Here is a 21,635-nt window from a genome sequence, read left to right as displayed (position 1 = left end):
CATGGTGACTAACTAGGTCGTATAAAATCTTATCCAACAATTCTTGTAACTGGTTGGATAAATCTTGCATCTCGGACGGTGCAAGTCGGTAGGGTGCCTTAGCAATAGGGCCAGCTTGAGACATTAAATCGATTCTGAATTCAACCTATCGGGTTGGCGGTAATCCAGGAAGTTCTTTTGGGAAAACTTGTGGAAATTTGCGTACCACCGGGATATTTTCTATATGTTTTCTTTTAAATACTTTGGCAATCACGTTTGTTAAATACACCACGTCTTCTTGTCGTAAATATTATAACATCTCAAGATGAGATTAGAGTGGTAACATAAAACCGTACACTTTTCTCTGTATTTAATCGCTTCATAGTCCGAAAGAGAACTTCTAATCATCTTCATTTCCTATTTGATTTCTGCTTCATGTTGAGTTAGCCCATCCATGCTAACTATCATGTCAAAACTTCTTTGTTTTACTGGTCGTAGGTCAATAAGGAAAGGTTAATCGTTCCGAATAATAGGACAATTCCGTACAACTTAGTTAACCATTAGGGATTTACCGTTAGCGATTCTACAGTATAAGGTTCTATAGTTTCACTAATCGGTATCTTTCCAAAGGGTAGGAGGTTAGCAGGAACTAACTTCTATCGACGACCGTAAAAATATCACTGAAGCCTATTGATTTAAAATTACAACATACTTAATACCACTTTTGGATCATGACGTGCCTTATTTGAATTACTCACAAAAGCACGGCTCCTTGCTCGATCAGAGGTTGATGTTTGTCATGAGGTTCGTCTTTCAACGACACCTTGGTTCAACTTTGGGAAATTTCTCTTGAAACGTTCTGTACTGCCACATTCATAGCAAGTACAACTGTTTGGCATAATTTGATTTCTTTGGATGGATTATTATTGAAATTGTTGGGTTCGGAGTGGTTGCACACGAATGGGTTGGGGTTGCCGGTTCACATGGCTTCAATTGGTTCTACAATTGGGGCATTACTTCCATCTTTACCACACCTGTGGCCTACTATCACTCGACATTCTTCTTCCCGCCGATAACCGTATTTTCCACATTTAGGGAAGGACCCTTCATGCGGTTCATGTTTTCACACCAGAACTAGTCTTGGTATAATTCTGGATTGTAGGGCATACCTACCTATTCACAAGTCTATTTTGCACTATACCTTATCATTTCTCTTCTTTAGCACTCGAGGTCTCACTTAACGTCCTTCCATTCCGCTTCCCATAAAGTCGAACATATCAATGCTGGCTTGTGACACAACCCTTCCAAATGTTGTATATTTTACAGGGTTGACTATACTCCTTATCGATGGAGTTAGTCCCCAATATAGTGCTCACTTCGCTTAGTTTCAGGAGTAATTAGCCATGTTACCAGACATGACAATTCCTTCAAACGGTTAGCGTGTTTTAAGTGATCAGCACACAACATTTCTATCTTTCATAGCTCAGTTCCAAATCCCTGAACTCAATTACTCGAATAAAAGTGCTCTAGCACAAGAATTTTAAATCCTGACCATATTATCTGAACAACATTTCCTAACTATAATTTCTGTACCATCGTGTTCCATCACGATACAACATAATCTACCAACATATCTGTAGCATATTTCACTACACAATATTCTAGACTCTTACCAATATCCTTAACCATTTCGATCTTTTCATCCACTCGCTAATCTATTCCTCCCTTTACCAACAGTAAACCATTAATAATTTCCTTACCACAACAACAAACATATTCTTCATACCGGATCTAATTCATTACAACTACTATTCATGTTTAGTTTATAACTAATACTTGTAGTCATAATAGTATCCGGTGGGACATTATCACTCTTAGTAATACCACTAAGAATTGAAATATTCATATTCATGTGATTGCTCGATTTATAAATTCTGCGATCACATTCGCATCAACACTAGCAGTGATCTATGATACGACATTCGGTATCATCATCTGCTATCTTTGAGCAATCAACTGAATCATATCAATCTCCATCATTGGAGTTACTCTTTTTATGTCATTCTGCCGTACTCGTCCCGTACACAGTAATCAATACTAATCTCACCGTATAACTCTTTACCAGTTCAATCATATCAGCAAGTACACATACATACCAAATATTATCATATATATTACACATACCAGTATCTAATATATATGTCCCACAAATATAATAACATATAGACTTAACCTGACGTCGGTTAACGTCTAAATATGGTTCATAACCCTTGTCACCACCTGACATATAGGTCTTTCTCAACAAAAATCAATGTTTAATATTCATGATTTCAATATCCTTCTGCATGTCAGCATAACCGATACATGCTCACCGTGAGCATCAAACGATTACGTACCACGGAGTTGTAATATCCGTGTCTATTCGTATATCCGGCATACACAGTATACCTCCTACGAACGAACAACCAACTATGCTATAATGATTCCAACACTTCTTTGTGTATAGGTAATCATTCTATTTGAGCATACATGGGTGTAAACATCTAACGGATGTAAGGATAACAAAGGGAGTTGCAAGGTTCAAGGTAATTGCGCAACATGGGTTGCCTTCAAATATTATTAATTACTATTATGGGAAACTCTACACTCGCTCAGTCAATGTCCTCAGGCGTTCTAGGTTTGCTACAATCGGTAATTCTCGATCTGAAGTTGGTCCGTCTCATATGATTGTGAGTGAGCAATACATATATATATATTTCAATATTTTATTTTATTTTATTTATTTACTCCTTTACTTTAATGGAATAAGAATGGGTTCAGGTACGGATCCGTTCGTACGTGAGGGTCGACGGTTCGGGTGAGCATCTGGGGTTATTAGGATATACGGTACCGGTGTTGGTAGGGTAAGGGATTCATCAATTTTGGTTGGGAGTGACGGTTACTAGATATTTCTGGTTAACGTCAAACGGGAGATCTAACTTGGTACTATCATAACTATGGCCCGATAAGTCAGACTTATCATCAACCGATGCTCTAGAAATTTCGGCATCCTCGGTACTTTTTATTATCACATCCCCCGGTTCCTTATCCGGTTCTTATTTCCCAATACTTGAACCCACAAGATATGCACACGTATATATATATATATACACATTAGCACATATAAATAATATTATATACTGTACACATATGTTGCCATTTTTACCTATTAATGTACCCCGTGACATTCCCCTGAATCCCCTCGTGCGGACAAGTCTGTTATTATGTTCCGGACCATAATAACTCACTTGTCCATCCAAGTTCTTCCAGACCTCGTCACTATAAATTATTAGTTGATATTCAGATCCTATAACACTTGAGCTACTGGTTATATTTTAGGTATCTTTTAAAGACATCCTAATTCTTTTATAACCAATGGCTCTGATACCAAGTTCTGTAACACCCCGTAACCGCAGCGGAAACGTAAACGGGATGCTACAGACACCTCTGATATCAACCACATTGTTTATAAAGAAAATCGAATGTATTAATATACTTCAAAATTACATTGTCACAACTTTCATTATCGTCTAGGTGATACACACTTCATACAATACGATTCATAATTCTATCTGTTATAATGTATCCTAACGTCCAACACTCAAAACTTACACACATCAAGCACTTAGCACGTAATCAATCACTTTATCTTAGTTGTACCTGAAAAACATGTGAGAAAACGGGTCAACTACGAATAGTTGGTGAGTTTCACAATTTTAGTAAACCATGATAAATCCATATCATAACATAATATTATCTGGGGACACTGTCAACCCATAAATACATTTAATAACCTCTGGGAACTCTGTTACCCCAGAAACATACTTCCATTAACCTCTGGGAACTCTGTTACCCCAGAAACATACTTAATACCCTCTGGGAACTCTGTTACCCCAGAAACACATTTAATACCCTCTGGGAACTCTGTTACCCCAGAAACACATTTAATAACCTCTGGGAACTCTGTTACCCCAGAAACACACTTCCAATAACCTCTGGGAACTCTGTTACCCCAGAAACTGTTGCGGGACCTTACAATATTAACAACTCAAACAATTACCATTTCAATACATTACCGTACGATTCCCGTACATTAAACATTATATAAATACATTCATTTCCATGCGTTCAGCACGTACTTAATCATTTTGATAAAAAACATGCTTTCCGCCCCGGGAAAATATTTAAAACAGTTCAGTAAAAAGGGGCTCGTGAAAACTCACCTTAGCACATGCAAGTAGGTAACAACAATCAATATCAGTTAACCCGCCCAATCTGTAATATGATCCCTACGATCATTATTATACAATTATTGTTTATATAATCTTTAATCTTATCAATCGGTACACCTGGGGACACTGTCAACCCAGCACTGTACCCGTTCTGGGGGCAAGGTTAACCCAGAAACACTTCTCCGGACTTAGATTGTGATGTCGTTTAGAGTTCCATGGTCACAATTTCTATTAGTCGTTTTCTCGTTTTGCGTGCCTAGCACGAATATCCGTTTTATGTTTCAAAATGAGTTTGGTCACACACGACCCGAAAATAGTGGTTGTCTGATACTTTGATTTAAAATGTGTAATTATAGCTCGGTTTAGACGTCCCGATTGGCCGCAGGACTCGTTTCCGTCTTTGGCGTACCGGAAACCGTTAAAATCGGTTAAAAATACCCAAATCATCCGACTTATTTTCGGATGATTCATTTTTACTTGTTTAACTCAATTATATGAAATTAGTCCATTTTTAAGGTTTTTATACACCAGTCAGCTCGCTTATGCGAACTTTACCGGTTTACGCGTTTTAACTTTAAAAGTTCGATAATTAGCACGATTAATTATCCGTTTACTCTCGGATCTTGAAATTTTGCCCAAATCACTTTTTAACAGTGGGTAATTTTATAAAAATATTTCCAGAATTAATTCTTATATTTAAAATTTACTTATCTATTTTTAAACACCATTTAAACACTAAATATGTCGTAAATACCAAACGACCTTAGAAAAATCCCAAATTTCTCCTGGATGTCCCCTGCCATCCACATAGTTCCCTGTAATTTTTCCAAAACCAAAATCTTCTTTTAAATGCCATTTTTACTAAAACCGAGCTAGAAATCCCTAGAACACGTTTAACCGAAAAGCCTACTTAGACTTCTCCAACGGACCTCAAATTTTGTGTGTGACTTATACATGATATGAAAAGCTTATCCACAATTTTCCAGAATTTTTCATGATACATAACTATTTTTCATCATTTTTGGCCAAAACCGAGCATTAAATTCACCAAATATTCATCCTGTATCCAAAAATTACCAAAAATTCACAGAACTCTTATTTTCATGTGTAGAACATCCCTGTAAAATTTCATGAGCCAACCCTAAACCATCAACAATCTGTCCCAAAAACTCATAACCGAACATAACCGAATATACCTTTCGTTTTCCGCCACTACAAGCTACAAACTCATCTTTCCGCCTTGTCTACCACTAAATACAGAATCTACAAACAACATACCACAATACCAAGCAAGTTACACTCACGATCAAGCTATTTCTTTCATGGTTACGGTTATGATACTAAAAACAAAGATTTAACAGTAAAAATTCGTTTTTGATTAGTTTAACTCATTTCTTGGACCAAGATCCCTTGTATAACCCGTATACATCACTTGATCATGCAAGAATCGGTTTTCATCATTGAAACCTCATTTTCTTGCAAATAACTCGAAAAAGGAAGATGAAAATGATTATGACTCGATCTTTACCTCGTTGTTCTTGCTAGAAAATTCGGGTTTTAGCTTGTGAACTTGAGAGAAAGGATGAAGATGGATGTTTGAGTTATCAAAAAAAAATAAAAAGGAAAGGGGTATAACCCCAATTCCGATCGGCTCCATGTGGGGGTGGGGGTGGGACCCACAATATCATTTTAAGCCACATATTTAGATTTCAGAAATCCGGATAATGTTTTGGATTATCTGGTTCAGTTCGTTTTTCGGTTAAACGTTTAATTCCGCTCAAAACGAGGCCAACACGGTCGTTTTTCGGCTTAAAAATAAAATTTATATAAAACCGATTTAAAAACTTAAACCATGACATTTATTAGCTTAAAACGTCATATTATTAGTTATTACGCATCTTTTTCGGCTTGATCGATCGTCTCTTGCTCGGCTTGGTATTAAAGGTTTCGTTTAACGTACCGACGTACTTTTAAATCGAAATCCATTTTCTGTGCCTTAATCCACTTATCCCGAAGCTTTAATACTTCATAACATCACTAAACATTATATATTTCGTCTATAATGTAATCCCCGATTCGTTCGGGTTTCAATAACCTTTCATCGATTAATCGTAATTTCGATACGACTAGCTGTATATTCGAGTATAATCCGTACTGTGAATCTTATATATTCGTATAAGCACATTATAATTCATATTTTCAGTATTGAATAACACGTAAATGGTATATTCCGGCTAGGGTATACCTGAATTTGCCGGAATCGTTACAACCGTGGTTTCCTAGGAACCCATTTCGTCGTTACCCACACACACATACACTATTTACTTGAAAGCCCACCCATGCCGTCCACCGCCTGACCCTCCCTCTTTAATTCATCGGCAACACTTCCCAATTCAACTCCCCTCTAATGCTAATGCTAATGGCCTCCCTCCAACTCCAACTCCAACTCTCGTTTTTCATCCTCCTAAATATTTTAGACGCTTTCTGTGGCCAGGGGTCTCCGACCGCCTCCGGGCTCTTAAAGGCCATCACTGATGTTGTCAACTTGTGGCTTGGGGGGCTTTGTCTAAAAGTTCTAGCGGAGTTCATTGCTTCGGCACCGTTGACCCCTGTTGAAGCCTGACAATGGAATTAGACCCATCGCAGTGGGGGCCATTTGGAAAATATTGGCGTCGAAAGTCGCTATGCGTAAAATAGGGAAAAAAGTGGCTGCTTATCTAGGGGATTTCCAATTCGGGGTTGGGATCCCTAATGGGGCAGAAGCGGTATTGCATAGTGCTAACAGATTTTTGAGCGCGTTTCATTCTGACGGGTCCCTGGCTATGCTCACTGTTTATTTTTCTAACGCCTTCAACGAGGTGGATCGAACGACCCTTCTCAGGGAAGTTAGCTGCATATGTCCATCCATCTTCCCATGGGTCCAGTTTTTATATGCCCGCCCCGCCCGTTTATATGTGGGGGATACTCATATCGGGGCTTTTACTGGGGTGCAGCAAGGGGAGCCCCTTGGCCATCTTCTTTTTGTGTTGGTCCTTCATCCGCTCATCCTTAGGGTGCAGGGGACCTGTTCCTTGCCCTTCCATGCTTGGTATTTAGACGATGGCACTATTATTGGTAAGGCTGAGGAGGTCGCTAGAGCGTTGGGCATTATTCGCTCAGAGGGGGCGTCTCTAGGGCTTCGGCTTAATATTCGAAAAACAGAGGTTTTTTGGCCGTCATGTGATGATTCGAAGAAAGTGTCGGGTTTATTCCCTGGAGAGATTATCAGGCCTGCGATGGGAGTTAAACTCTTGGGGGGGCGGTTAGTCGGGATGCAGGGTTTATTCGGTCTTTGGCAACTAAAAGAGCTTTGAGAGCGGTTGAACTTATGAAACGCCTGCCGGACATGAGGGACCCCCAAAGTGAGCTCCTTTTGTTACGCTCGTGCATGGGGGTTGCAAAGTTAGTGTTTGGGCTCCGGACCTGTCAACCTGAACATGTCAAAGAGGCTGTGTCCATTTTTGATGCGGGCCTGCGGGGGGCAATTGAAGATATTATTGTGTGTGGAGGACCGCATTTTGGGGACCTCCAGTGGAGGTTGGCTTCCTTCCCTATGCGTTGCGGAGGCTTAGGAATTTTCTCGGCTGAGGATGTCTCCGCATATGCATTTGTGGCTTCCAGGTCTCAGTCGTGGAAATTGCAGGACCACGTCCTGCGAAACGCTGGTGTTACGGGGGTAGATCCTGACTACTCTTTTGCACTTGGTAATATTGGAACAACTCTCCCGAACCTTGATATAGGCGATTTTACTGATAAGGAGACCGCCCCCAAGAAACCTCAACAAACCTTGGCGAGTGCTCTTTATGGTAAATACATACATGATTTGGAGGAGCGATTCGATATGACCCCGAGACAAAAGGCAGTTTTAGCTTGTCTCAAGGGGGCTCATGCCCATGATTTTTTGACTGTTGTGCCCATTGAAGGTCTTGAGCAACAGATGTCGACAGTTGAATACAGATCCATCCTTAAATACCGGCTTATGATTCCCCTTTTCCCTCTAGATGAATTATGCCCCATTTGTAAAAAAGCTTGTTTGGATAGATTCGGTGAGCATGCCCTCCACTGTATGGAATTGCCGGGATTCAAGTATCGTCATGACTGGGTTAGAGATGTGTTATGGGATGTGCTTAGACGTGTGGGGATCTCAGCCAAGAAAGAGGCACATGTTAACTTTTTGACTGATCCGCGTGAGGGAAAATCTACCCTGCGTCATGTTGATGTTCTTGTGTTTGGCTGGGCAGGGGGTAAGCATGCGTGTGTTGACCTCACTGGGGTGTCCCCGTTGGTGGGGCTGAGAGACAGTGGCTTTGTACGGGGACAAGCGGTTTTGAGAGCGGAGTCTAGGAAGGTTGCTAAGCATGAGACATCGTTTTTGGAGAATTAGCACGTGTTCATTCCATTTGCCTTCGACACTTTTGGATCCCTAGCTCCCGAGGTGGTTCGCTTCTTGGAGTGGGTGCAGAAGGTGGTCCACAGTGACTCGCAGAGCCCGAGGAACAAAGGATTTATATTTAGTAGAATAGGCTTTGCGATTCAAAAGGGGATAGTTCGGTTTGTGTTATATATAAAAGGATCAATATCCTCCTCTTCACCTTCAACTCCGCCGACATCCGGTTCACCAAAATCCGATCCGACTCCCGCTCCACCATCCCCATCTCCGAATTCGGCTTCACCCACTCCGGCCACCTCCTCCTCAACCTCTCCCAAATCTCCTTCTCCCCACCCGCCCCCAACCTCTCCAGGCTCGGATTCTTCCTTTCCACCCGCGACGCCTGGACCCACGTCCTCCGGCAGCTCCAGTCCAACCAGATCCAATGCCCTCTCGACTCCACCGCCGTCAAGCCCGTCTTCACTTTCGACCGCCTCAAACCCACCACTGACGTCCTCTTCAACGTCACTGATGCCAGTCACTTCACTCTCGTTTTCGCCAATTGCGCTGGCGACAACAGCCTTAAAGTCTCCCTCGATCTTCTCTCCGTCATGTACAACCTTAACAACAACGTTCGCGATTACCTCCCCGCCGGTAAAACCAACCTCCCTTCGATTTACTTCTTCTTCTTTTTAATCTATCTTTCGCTCTCCGCCCTCTGGGTTTACACCCTTCACCGGAGGAAAACGTCCTTCTTTCGGATACATTACTTTATGCTATCTGTACTCTTACTCAAGCCCTGAATTTGCTATGCGAAACCGAGGATAAATCGTATATTAAGCGCACGGGAACTCCGCACGGCTGGGATGTTTTGTTTTACATTTTTAGTTTCTTGAAAGGGATTACGTTGTCCACTTTGATTGTGTTGATCGGAATGGGTTGGTCGTTTCTGAAACCGTACTTGCAAGACAGGGAAAAGAAGGTGTTGATGGTTGTGATCCCGCTGCAAGTGGTTGCAAACGTGGCGCAAGTGGTGATAGATGAGACGGGGCCGTTTGGTGAGGACTCGACAACGTGGAGGCAGGTGTTTTTGTTGGTGGATATTATCTGTTGTTGTGCGGTTTTGTTTCCCATTATTTGGTCGATTAAGAATTTGAGGGAGGCGGCTATGACAGATGGGAAGGCGGCCGTGAATTTGATGAAGTTGACGTTGTTTAGGCAGTACTACGTTGTGGTGATATGTTATATTTATTTCACGCGGGTGGCGGTTTATGTGTTGGAGACGATTACGTCGTATAGGTATGCGTGGACGAGTGTGTTGGCGGCTGAGATGGCGACGCTGGCGTTTTATGTGTTTACGGGGTATAGTTTTAGGCCAAAGGTGCATAATCCTTACTTTGCTATTGATGATGAGGATGAGGAGGCTGCGGTTGAGATACTGAAGCTTGAAGATGAGTTTGAGTTATGAGGTTTGTTGGTGAAGTTGGTGAAATATAGTGTGTAAAATCATTGTTGATGAAAACATATATTCGGAGTTTTATTGCTGTTTTGTGTTGTGCTTTGCTTGTAAGCTGTAAGGCTCATGAAGAAACGATAATTAAAGTTGTTTAGGCCAAAAAAAAAGTGTAGTTTTGGCCCAAAATTTGGTAGCTTGATGGTAATGTCTCCTACATGAACATGACAACGTTGCAAAGTCATGTTTCTTGTTGGTCCCTGGTTGGTGAATGTGGAATTGGGGTCTTGTGACACCACTTGAATTTATTTGTTATAATTTTTAAGAATAGTAGAGACTCTATAAAAACTAGCAATATTAGAAAAAGAATTTGCAAGTTACATTATCAAGGTTGGAGAGCAACAGAACATAAGATCCAATTGGTTATGGTTTGTAATTGTTAGTTGTTTATTGTGGAAGTCAGTAAACCAGATGTTTGCGTTGAAGCGTTGTGTTATAGCATTGAAAATTTGTATTTATGGAAATATGATTTCGAATCTGAAGGTTGATATATGAAAATCTTTATGGGACAGTTTCATATGCATCTTCTTATAAGTGGAGTTAACAAAGTAGAGGTGTTTAAAGTCTAGCTTGATTGGATCGGTGAAAGTTCTTGACCGAATCACAAACCACGACTTGAAAACTACAAACCAAGTTGACATTGCCGGAAATGATAATAGATAAAACAGTGCGCCCTTGCTGTTTCAAAGACTGTCTTTGCTAATGAACCATCAACCTATTGTTAATTTATAATATCGTTGATTTGTGCTAAGTTTTTTTAAATGATAAGAGTAAACTGCGGTTTTCGTCCATGTGATTTGTCCAAATCTGCGGTTTTAGTCCAATAGTTTCAAATTTACGATTTTCGTCCTTGTGTTTTCATTTCACTTCCCACTAACGCCAATAAGTCTTGTCGTTAAACTCATCAGTGTGCCCCTCACGTGAGGAGGGCTTGCGAATTAGGGTTGGGGTTTATTCACGTGAGGGGCACGCTAATGGGTTTATCAACCAGATTTAACGGGGTTAGTGGAGACGGGTTTAATTGCGAGTGAAATGAAACCACGTAGACAAAGATAGCAAATTTAAAACTGTTGGACTAAAACCGCAGATTTGGACAAAACACATGTTCGAAAACCGCGGCTTACTCAAATGATAAAGATGAATAATTATTAATGTAATATAATACCGTACTAGTTTTAGAGTCCGTGTCACACACGAGATTATCCAAATTATAAAATTATAAGTAAAACAAATAATTACATAACGTATATGCTTGTATCTATACTATGTGTACATAAATTGATTTTATTTATATCACAAAATGATTTTTTTTTAAATTAACTTAATAAAAAATGCACGTGCAAAAACGTACCCGAGAACGCTCCTTATATTGGAGATTTCATTCTCAATGTCACATATGTATAATTGAAAGAATCTTGGTTATGAACCAATTTCGGGAAGAAAACTTCTCATATAATACTACTCTGACTACTCAGCTTAATATAGGAGCGTTACATTTATTGATATATTTATCAATTTACCACTCATAGAAGGGACGGGGAACATTAAATTATAATGACGGATGCTCTTCAAGAACTATGTTTTTCTAAGCTACACCATGAAAAAGATTTTGATAAGTTTGAGAGAGCTTTTCGACTCTACCATAATGACAACATCAAAAACATGTTAGCCCATTCATTATTTTGAATATTTTGCTTCATTTTGCATAACATGTTTCCCAACGTTCTGATCACCATTGAAGAAAAAGTTATTTCTGAAACAAATATTTCAAATTTGATAAAAGTGAGAAGCATTGATAGGCCTGAGGGTGGCATGTCGAAAGTGTTCACAATCTTTTCTTAAATTTTAATAGTCGAGAGAAAAATAGTCAATTTATCAAATCCCGAAGTTTCTGATTATTTCCAAAATGTCCTTCAAAATAAATTCGAAGCCCGAATTATAATGATAAGAAACATGTATAAATATTGAGTGGATAAGTATTATAGAGAAACAAAATATAAAAGAATTATGATATTACATATTCATCTCTCACATCCTGACTTAGGGCCTAGGCGTGTGACCAATAGCTGGTACTTGTTTTGTTAATATATCAGAGTTTGCGGGTTATTTAGCGGAAGTGTTTATTTTATAATAAAATATTAATATATTTTGAAATCTTTATTTATAATAAGATATTAATTTATTTGAAAGGCTTCTCGGATAATAAATATCTGAGTGTTTGATTTATAAACCTTGTTTGATTTTACATTTCATGTTTAAATATTGTTTATAATATTTTAATGATTGAAATCTAGCCATCTCTACCTTGCGAGCGTCTATCTTCTTGAATGACTCTAATTCCTTTCTACCTGTACTAATATGTTTCCCTGAAATATGGGGGGAAATACGTCAGCGATATGCTGGTGAATCGTTGACTCAAAAAACATTTAATAAATTATTCTTTGACTGACAACATAGTTTTCTTGAACAACTTCAGCAGAAACGTCTCTTATTTCTGGGATTTGTGCCACTGTCATACACACACAATTACGATTCTCTGGGAACTGATGCCCATTAGAGAACTTTTATTATGATATCTAGTTTGCAGTCACATATCCTTGATTGAAAAACTAGATAAATTATGTTTGGATCCAGACGCATGTGTACTCGGTCTGAGTTGCTTTTATTTTCTATCTTGTATATTAGGGATCACGTAATCCCTTAAATCTATATGTTAAAGATCACGTAATCTCTTAAAATATTTGACTGACGTTGATTAAGATAAACAACCTGTTTATATTGGCTGATTGTAAAAGGTTTAACGTATTCACCTGTGTTTGTCTGTTCTGAATGATGTGGTGATCTCGTTGAAAACCTTTGCGAATGAATGAATGATTAACCTTACGCGGGTATTCAAAGTTGATACGCCTAAGCTTGTACGAGCAGCACATTAACTATACATCGCGTACGAGAACTTAAGTCGTCGAAACTTCGGGGTTTGACACGCAAAACGATGTAGAGAGAGAAAATAATTTAGAGAGAGTGTTATTTGGTGTGAGGACGGAGAGTGTCGTGACCTTCCTTTTATAGCTGAAGTTGGGTCCCATCGCGATACACGGTGGACCCTCTTCCTTAGAAGTCGTGTATCGCGATGGCATCTAAATGACGTGTGGCATGCTGACTCAGCCCTAGCGTCTTCCACGTGTCACCCGGATGTGACACGTGTTGCTGAGTCATAACGAACCATCGCATATCGCGATGGCCTAATTCTTGGACTCATCGCGTATCGCTATGGGTTCCTGAATATAAATTTTAATTTTGTCCCTTGTCTTTTGGTAACTTGTCATGCCTTGGTCTAGCTTTCACTTTCCAAAAACAATAAGGCGGCTCCCAAGTGGCTAGCGGCGATGCGAGCGTGCGAAGTGCGCCATCAAAGCGCCACATTGCGCCCGTCGTCGTCGCTATCGTCATCGCCATTGTCCTCGTCCGAGCCCGAGCCCGTGCGCGTGCGTGTCGGGTGCTCTGCACCTTCCGCTAGGACCACTAGGTGCATGCTTGGGATAAAATAATATTACTATACTTTCTTCCTTATGAAGAACTTTCATTTCTTTCTTAATTTCCATGTGGGATAAGTTTTTTCTTCCTTATTTTTACTCATGTGGAATGCTTCCACTTTCTTCTATATTTCCATGTGGGATGGATTTTCCTTTCCCATTTTCTTAATATTGGATGGAATTCTTTATGGAGTATTTTTATTTCCTTAATTATAAAATTATTTTTATTTCTTTAGCTTAATTTTCCATTTATTTATCTTGGAATATTTTTGATCCTTCAACTGTATTAATATGTCAAATTTGGATCGAAATTTTGGGGATGTTACATCCACCCCACCTTAGAAAGAATCTCGTCCTCGAGATTCTTTGTGAGTGATTTCTTGCTTACCGATTTACAATCAGATTCTATTTTTTTCTGCTCCTTGATTTTAACTGTTTAAATGTTTGTAATTCTTGATTTGTTGTTAACTTACATCCTTGAGTGATGTATTCAGTCAATAGTTCATAATATCATAAGTATTTGTAAATTTCTAAGCGCCGTGGCCAATTGTGTTTAACTATTTACCTGACCTTTTGTATTCTAAACATTTACTGATGTTAACTAGACTGCATCTTGGGTTCAGTCTACAGAATCCTTTTGATTTATTCATCTTGATAACATTTAAGATATCCATACTCGAGTAATGATATCCTTTACTTAATGATCTTGACGGATTCCTTCCGTTTATTTCATTAATTAAACCTTTGAACTTTCAAAGTTCGGATAATTGATTTTCTTGGAGTAGACATATTCTATATATAAGTTTAATTTATTCTCTTTATTTCATCTTTATGTAGATGATGACTAAATAACACAGTTCCTTGTATTTTCAAAAGTTTTCGAATTTAACTATCTATTTTCCTTTGTATATAAGCATTCTTGTGTAAATACACGATTTGTATGATAATATCTTTATTTATATATATTAGGGATTTAAATACCCTTATATGGTTACAAAATTTCTCATTTAAAACAAAATTACAAATAGTTTAAAAGAGTTAACTAAACTATTAGTTATTTCTAATGCCTTCGAATCTTGACTTTCATTTGGCATACTCATGTCTGCTTCTACTCATGATTGTCAGATGCTCCTTCTGCGTTTAACACATTTATCTTCGCATTTCCTTTTTTAGCACCGCTTCCACTTGCGTTGCTTGTCTTATTCGGACATTCCGAACTGAAGTATCCGTTTTCTCCACAACTAAAACATACTACTGTTTTCCTCCTGCAATCATTTTCTAAACGAGCTTTTTGCTGAAGGTGCATGTTACTAATGAAATATTTTTTATTGGTCTTAAACCATTCCCGTTATGTCTTCCACCACAGCCTTGGTAGATTGGTCTTGTGAATTTAAAAGACCCTTCCTCCTTTTCTTTGTTTTATTTTCCTCAGTTTCTACTTTCTTTCCTTTGTCATTCTTATCTTCTTGGTCTAATAAGACTATTCATAAGATAACCGGCTAATTCCATGGCTGAATCAGTGGTTTGAGGAAAATGAGATCTTACCATGTCTCTAATTTCCCGCGGTAAACCCCAAATGTAGCGGGTTACTTTGTTGAATTTGGGTGTTACCAAGTGTGGTACCAATCAACAATACTCATGAAACTTGGTATTATATTCCTTGAGATTAGTTCCTTCCACCTTGTGGTTCAAAAACTTAGTTTGAATAAGACTGGTTTCATGCATAGGACAAAACTTTCGTAACACAAGTTCTTTGAATGCTTCCCACTTTAATTGATACATGGTTTCTCTACCTTTTGACATAATTGGGGTATTCCACCATTCCAAAGCTTCGTCTTTAAAGTGTTGAGATGAGTACTGAATCTTTTGAATCTCAGTATACTGGCTAATGATAACAATGGACTCAATTTCTTCAAGCCATCGCAAAGCTGATATGACACCTTTATCACCATAGAATTCTATAGGCTTTGAAGTTCTTGAAACTACAGTCTTGGATTAATAATTGTTTCTTGAATTTACGATTGAATTTGCTCTCAACGTTGGAGCTATAAACACTTTCTTCATGATGAGAAGAATTTCGATATGGATGAGTTCTAACATATTTATTTGAATGCTGGATTTTACTTTTGTGTGACCCTTCTTTCGTTTCATCGATTAGAGGAGTCATTGCATTATGAATTATTTCCTGTATTTTAACCAGATCCTGCTCAGGAATCTCATGCGCATGTTCTAATATTTTCATGTTACTTCTTTGAATTGAAGCTTCATCGTTATTCTCTTAATTATCTGGGTTAGACATTCAGTACGAAATTTCTAATGATAGAATGTTTTGCAACAAATGTGTGACGTTGAATAATTGATACAAGTACAAAATATTGATTTTTTTATGTTTACTTAAGTCTGTCGCAATTCGAGAGGATTTCTTTCAAATCTTTCTTGAGGTTGTTCGTCTCGTATATGACAAAATTCAGTCTTTTATTTTTTTGTTTGAGAATTTAATGTTTGGGATAATTGTATAAAACGATAATATCATTTTCCAAATGTCTTCATGTCACACCCCAACCTACGGCGGAAATGTTGGGGCGTGAACTGATTGCCCACAGCTCTCAAGTTACTATTATGCAATATTGGAAATTTCAATATCTATTTAATTTATTCAATTAAAACCAAATATTCAATACAAACATTCAAAATCAAATAATTCACCAAACAACATATATCAAAATATAAAAGGCTTGTTTATTTTTCTATCTTGAATCCTAAGTTCTCTTTCCATTCTTGACTTAACTTCACAATCACACGATAACCTGCATATGCGTTAAAAATAAAGTAGATTTGTCAACACGAGGATGAGTGAGCAACACACCAGATTTGATGTATGTATATATAATAGATAATAAATGCGCAATAGAGTCAAATGAGTTAAGCAATTCAACCAAAGAGTAAATAAATGAGCTGTCGAAAAGCACAAAGCTATTACGACTGTCCGAATGCGGTTATATTGGACCTCTCCGAATGCGGTTCACGTAAAGCAAATAAGCACATAACAGGAAAAGTACAAATCGTTAAGCACAAGTGACAATAGTTGCAGTTTGTGTATTAAATAGTAGGGAAATAAATATTAAACGCATATGTCCCCAAAAACAGTATAAAATTAGTTTTAAAAGGGGAATGTGGTACTCACCTCAATAGACGAGCAAAGTGAAAAGTGAATATTAAGAATAACAACCGAGAATCACGCGTTGACGATAAGGCCTAATAAGGAAGATAGAATATGAAGATACCAAGTTAATGAACTAGACCGGATAAGAAATTTCGATAGTTATAATTATTGTTAAGTTAATATTATTAGTTTATTAATCCACTTAAAAGTATATTATATTTATTATATAAAAATATTATTTAAGTAGAATTCATCTTTAAAAATATTTATTAGTTTGTTAAAACATTTAATAAGTTTGCCCTTTTATATACATATATATATATATATATGTTAAATCGATAATATTAATTTACGTGATATTTTATATATACGTATATATACTAATATGGTTACATATACATACACGAACGAAAGATGCGAGAAACATTAAAATTATACGGATGGTTTTTAATAAAATAGTTTTATTAAATTATTATTATAAATATTGTACTTAATAAATGATTTAAAAGAAAAATATATCAAACAACAAAAATATCGGCGTTGGGGTTGGCTTGAACCCGCGCCCCCAACCTATACTAGCCTTAACACAAACCCACTCAACCAACTGCTCTAGATGATCAGTTGGTTATGACTCCAGAAAAGTTTCTTTAATATTAACAGTTTAGTTAACCCAAACCCCATAAACCCTAGATTTTGAAATTGATTGATTCTGCTACTAAGCGTTTAATCAATCATAAGGTTAACGAGGATCATCACAACGTAAAACTAGATGTATCTTCAATTACCATCAACTACGAACGAACATGGGTCAACTAGGACAAACTGCGCCGGCCAAGAACAAGGTCACAAATGGTTAATGAAGGTTGCAATAACCCAATTAGAGTTAGGGGATTGGTACGCGACGGCTGAGGGTGTAAGATCCCAGAATTTCCAAGAATAATATTTTATATATTATTATTATTTATGAAGGAAAAGTTTACTTGAAGTAATAAAGAATTAATAAAATAATAAAGATGGAAGGTTAAGTAGGCTAATTAAATGAAATAGTATGGACCAAAAAGGAAAGATGGGTCTTAGGTCCATGGCTTAAGGCAGTATAAATACCCCTTAAACCCTAATCCTTTCCATTTTTATCCATCTCTACACCATAGCCTCCCTACACACTCAAAACACACATACATAAATCCTCCCATTCACGGTCGCGACTAAAGAGAGAGATCCAAGACCAAAACCGAGCCTAGATTCTCATAAACCTTGGATATTCAAGCAAGATGCAAGATTATAGTTCATAACCAAGCTAACCCGTAGCCTAAAACAAGGTATGTTCTTAATCTTAAATATTACATTTTTATGAACGGTTTACCATGAGACTTAAACCTAGAGTAGATCGTGTGTGGATGGTTCATAAAGTTATAAACTTGATGTTTAAAAATGGCAGTAACGAACTCTTGGATATATACGGCTCATAAGGAAACCCTAGATCTAGCCATTGAATGTTTATAAAGGTTCAAACTTTAGGGCTAAATGGGTTGAGTCTTGGCCGAAAATGGAAACGGGAACGTTTAGGGGTAAATACCGAACCATAATAGGGTGTTAAGGTCATGAAACGTAATGATAATGGTGATAAAAAGACCAAACCGTTTCAGCTCGTTTGATTACATTGACCCATTCAATTACAATGTATCATTCAAGTACAATTCATGAATACTATTACAATGTATCATTCAATTATAATTAATGAATTCAATTACAATGTATCATTAAATTACAATTCATGAATTCAATTACAATGTATCATTCAATTACAATTCATGAATTCAATTACAATGTACTCATTCAATTACATGGGCACATTGAATTACAATGTACTCATTCGATTACATGGGCACATTCAATTACAATGTACTCATCGATTACATGGGCACATTCAATTACAATGTACTTATTTAATTACATGGGCACATTCAACTACAATGTACTCATTCGATTACATGGGCACATTCAATTACAATGTACTCATTCAATTACGTGGGCACATTCAATTACAATGTACTCATTCAATTACATGGGCACATTAAATTACAATGTACTCATTCGACTACATGGGCATATTCAATTACAATGTACTCATTCAATTACTTAAGCATATTCAATTACAGTGTACTCATTCAATTACATGGGCACATTCAATTACAATATGATCCTTAGAATACAATATGATCATTAGAATACAAATGTATATTTGTAACGATTCCGACTAAACCAGGTATACCCTAACCGGTAGACAATAGTTACGTTATATTTAATGTCGGGTACATGAAATACCATAGTAATTATACGAGAATACATGGTTCACTGTATTGATTGAACGTGAATATATAATTAATCGTATTGATTATGCGATTAATCGATCGATAGTTATTGAAACCCGAACGAATCGAGGGTTCAATTATAGATGATATCCATGATATTTAGTGATGTTTACGAAGTATTAAAGCTTCGGGATAAGTGAATTAAAGCACAGAAAAAGAATTTTCGATTTAATGGTACGTCGGTACATTAAACGAAACCTTCAATACCAAACCAAGCAAGAGACGATCGATCAAGCCGAAAAAGATGCGCAATTATTAATAATATGATGTTTTAAGTTAATAAACGTCATGGTTTAAGTTTTTAAAGTTTTTAAAGTGATTTTATATAAATTTCATTTTTAAGCCGAAAACGACCGTTTTAGCCTCGTTTTAAGCCGAATTAAACATTTAACCGAAAAACGAACTGAACCAGATTATCCAAAACGTTATCCAGATTTCAGAAATCCAAACATGTGGCTAGAAATGGAGAGGTGGGTCCCACCCCACCCCCCATTGATTTCCGATCGGAATAAGGGTTTTACACCCATTTCCTTTGTTATTTTTTTTAACAAGCATTCCCATGTATCTTCAATTCTCTCCACTTCATGAACTAAAAACCGAGATTTGGAGCAAGAAAAGTAAGGTAAAGATCGAGTTATTTACGTTTCCATCTTCTTTTCTTGAGTTTATTTGCAAGAAAATGAGGTTTAAAAGATGAAAACCGATTCTTGCATGATCAAGTGATGTATACGGGTTATACAGGGGATCTTGGTCCAAGAAAGGAGTTAAACGAACCAAAAACGAATTTTTACGGTTTAAACTTTAGTTTTGAAACAATAACCGAAACTATAGTGTAAGAGGCTTGATCGTGAGTGTTACTTGCTTGGTATTGTGGTATGTTGGTTGTAGGTTCTGTATTTAGTGGTAGATAAGGCGGAAAGACGAGTGTGTAGCTTGTAGTGGCGGAAAACAAAAGGTATATTCGGTTTATGTTCGGTTATATGTTTTTGGACAGATTGTTGAAGGTTTAGAGTTAGGTTATGAAATTTTACAGAGGTATTAAATACATGAAAATATGAGTTCTGTGAATTTTTGGTAATTTTTAGACAAAAGATGAATATTTGGTGAATTTAATTCTCGGTTTTGCCTAAAAATGGTGAAAAATATTTAAATGTCATGAAAAATTCTGGAAAATTCCAGATAAGCTTTCTATAACAAGTAAAAGTCACACACAAAATTTTAGGTCAGTTGGAGAAGTCTAAGTAGGCTTTTCGGTTAAACGAGTTCTAGGGTTTTCTAGCTCGGCTTTAGTGAAAATGGCATGTAAAAAGAGATTTTGGTTATGAAAAAATTACAGGGGACTATGTTGATGGCAGGGGACATCCAGGAAAAAATTGGGATTTTTCTAAGGTCGTTTGGTATTTACGACATATTTAGTGTTTAAATGGTGTTTAAAAATAGATAAATAAATTTTAAATATAAAAATTAATTCTGGAAATATTTTTATAAAATTCCCCACTGTCAAAAAGTGATTTGTGCAAAATCTCAAGATCCGAGATTAAACGGATAATTATTTGTGCAAAAACAAACTTTTAAGGTTTAAAATGGGTAAACCGGTAAAGTTCACCTAAACGAGCTGACCGGTGTATAAAAAAAACCCTAAAAATGAACTATTTTCATATAACTGAGTTAAACAAGTAAAAATAAATCATCCGAAAATAATTCGGATGATTTGGGTAATTGTAAACGATTTAACAGTTCCGGTACACTAAAGACGGAAACGTGTCCCGCGGCCAATCGGGGCGTCTAAACCGAGCTCTAATTTCACAACTTTAATTAAATTATCAGTCAACAACTATTTTTGGGTCGTGTGTGACCAAACTCATTTTTGAAACGAAAAAACGGATAACCGTGTTAGGCACGCAAAACGGGAAAAAACGACTAATAGTAATTTTGACTAGTGAACTCTAAACGATGTCACAATCTGAGTCCGGAGAAGTGTTTCTGGGTTAACATTGCCCCCGGAATGGGTACAGTGCTGGGTTAACAGTGTCCCCAGATGTACCGGTTAACACGGTAAAAGTTATATTAATAGTGATTGTATAGTAACGATCGTAGGGATCATATTACAGATTGGACGTGTTAACTGATAATGACTGTTGTTACCTGCTTGCATGTGCTAAGGTGAGTTTCACGAGCCCCTTTTTCTGAATTGTTTTTAAATATTTTCTCGGGGCGGAAAGCATGTTACTACTGAAATGTTTAAGTACATACTGAACGCATGTATTTGTGTGGATTTATATATATTTTATTGTACGGGAATCGTACGAAAATGTACTAAGATGGTAATTGTCTGAGTTGCTAACATTCTAAGGCCCCGGAACACGAGTGATTAACTGAAAGCCGGTAGAGTGTGA

General features: G+C 37.2%; 1 pseudogene across 1 annotated transcript; it reads left to right on the top strand.

Annotated features, from left to right (window-relative positions):
* The first annotated feature begins 6,669 nt into the window (after positions 1-6,669).
* On the top strand, positions 6,670-10,165 carry LOC143541338 (protein CANDIDATE G-PROTEIN COUPLED RECEPTOR 7 pseudogene; annotated as a pseudogene). The gene is made up of 2 exons (XR_013136746.1): positions 6,670-6,701; positions 8,861-10,165. The product of XR_013136746.1 is annotated as a protein CANDIDATE G-PROTEIN COUPLED RECEPTOR 7 pseudogene (transcript).
* The last annotated feature ends 11,470 nt before the right edge of the window (positions 10,166-21,635 follow it).

The sequence above is a fragment of the Bidens hawaiensis genome, unplaced genomic scaffold, assembly GCF_021521415.1.
Source record: "Bidens hawaiensis isolate Kalapana, Puna unplaced genomic scaffold, B.hawaiensis_p1.1 tig00012553_1, whole genome shotgun sequence".
Taxonomy (NCBI): Eukaryota; Viridiplantae; Streptophyta; class Magnoliopsida; order Asterales; family Asteraceae; genus Bidens; species Bidens hawaiensis.
The sequence above is the reverse complement of the archived record's forward strand: the minus strand, read 5'-3'. Positions and strand labels throughout refer to the sequence as shown.